We start from the raw sequence: 1,882 nt of genomic DNA on the forward strand, positions 1-1,882 counted from the left end.
CAACGCTTCTTTTACCTAAGCTAAAGATCCCTGTGAAACCCAAAAATGCTGTGGCGTCTGCTCATCAAGAGGCTAAAAGATTGGGACATGCTGAGTTTGAAACACATAAGGGGATCAGCTTGTACAGGCTGATTGACCCAGTTTGGCTCAGACTTGCCCTAATGAACTGAATGCTGGCCCATTAAGGTGTCAGCTAGACACTGAGCTGGATTCAGAAGTATTCTGTTTACCTGTGTGCTTGTGTCTGACTGCAGTTTATTGTTGTTCTGATGAATTGATTCTTGGCATATGAGGGTGTCAGCCTGTCCATGCTGATCAACTCAGCTGGGTCAGGCATGTCACGTTAATCTGTGTGTGTTTGTGTGTGTATGACTGATTTGGTGACTTGAGGAACCCAGCCCCATTGAAACTGAGTCCTGCAAAATAGCTCCATTGGAGGTGAGGACTTGCAGAAGGGAGATATACAGCTCCATATAGAAACACAAGAAACACAAGCAGCATATTGATAGAATTACAAAGGACCTAGAAACGTATCCCTAATAAATAAGCACACCCCAAAGTGATGGGCAAATCTGATAACATCTGACAATCTCTAGCGTACCTTTCAGCAGTTACTGCTGGGGATATAAATGACTTTGGGCTCCTAGAGACTCATGGGGAGTCTGCTCTGATGTGCTGGAAATCCAGAGTGTTGAAGCAGGCTCAATTAATTGAGTCTGCTGGAGCATGGAAATTGACGTGTTCCAGCAGCCTTCCACATTGTGTATATCAGCATTCCTGTGTGTCCCCACACTGAAAAATGGTGGTGGGTTTTTTTAAATAAAACACATTCAATTAATTTTAGTTCAAAGCAACCTGCCACCATTTTTTCAGTGCAGGGACAATGATGCATATGATGCACAGGTGCTTTAAATTATCACAGTTCACTAATTAAAGTACCCAGCACCACGTCCTAGAACATGTGTAAAAATGCCCTTTGAGCATTAGCCAAACTTCATAGACGCCCAGTGTAATTTAAATCAAATGTTAGTGGGTTATCCCAGACTGTAGTTGGTGATGTTCTTATTGTTGAACAAGGAGGAAACCTTACAAGGAAGAGGAAATCTAGGAAGGACCATGATATTAAATTACAGTGGGTGCATCTACATGAGATGTTTACTTCAGATTTTCCTAATTAGCTCTGCACTAAAGTGTCACTCTTTACATGAGCAGTGTTATTAGGATTAAATAAACAAATTCACTCCACCATAGGACAGTATTAACCAACACAAGTATTATTCTACAGCAGAGTCATTTAGTGTGCTGTAACACACATGTAGATGGTTTCTGGGGCTGGCTGGGGCACAAGGGAGCACTCTCATGCCCCAGCCAGCCCCCCAGGCTCCTTGCCAGCTGGGGTTGTGCTGCCCTGGCTCAATGTGCTACTGTTCTGGGTACACATGTAAATGCTATGCCCAGGAGCAATAAACTCCAGAGTTTATTGCATCAAATTAATTTCACAGGTAGATGTGCCCAGAAAGTATTAAACAGGTGTTAGGAGTGGAATATTATGTTGAATTTAGAGAATTTGGAGCTGAGATCCTCTAAATTTGGTATCTGTTAACCTCTGATGGATTCCAAGAAGAAACCTAAGAAAATGAAGCCACGAAGAAATGTCCAGACCAAAAGATGTGAAGTGAGTTTAGTCAGGACCTGTACAGATTCAGATGTACCCACTAGAAGTCTGCAAGTCATTGAGAGGTATAGCAAACAATGAAGCAGATTGGAATGACCACAGACAAAAAACAGGCATTTCACAGACCCGGAGCAGAGCGACGCAGAGGTGAGAGCAGTGGAGGTGAGCAGACCAGCAGCGGGGCCAGCAGCAGCTGATCCCCATAAG

The 1,882-nt window shown here is 43.4% G+C and overlaps 1 protein-coding gene across 1 annotated transcript in view; it reads right to left on the reverse strand.

The window, feature by feature from the left end:
- GRM1 (glutamate metabotropic receptor 1) overlaps nucleotides 1-1,882 on the reverse strand; it is a 427,931-nt gene that overhangs the window by 272,107 nt on the left and 153,942 nt on the right. The window lies entirely within an intron of this gene.

This window comes from Gavialis gangeticus, unplaced genomic scaffold (genome assembly GCF_001723915.1).
Source record: "Gavialis gangeticus isolate Ggan-Ray unplaced genomic scaffold, GavGan_comp1, whole genome shotgun sequence".
NCBI classification, from domain to species: Eukaryota; Metazoa; Chordata; order Crocodylia; family Gavialidae; genus Gavialis; species Gavialis gangeticus.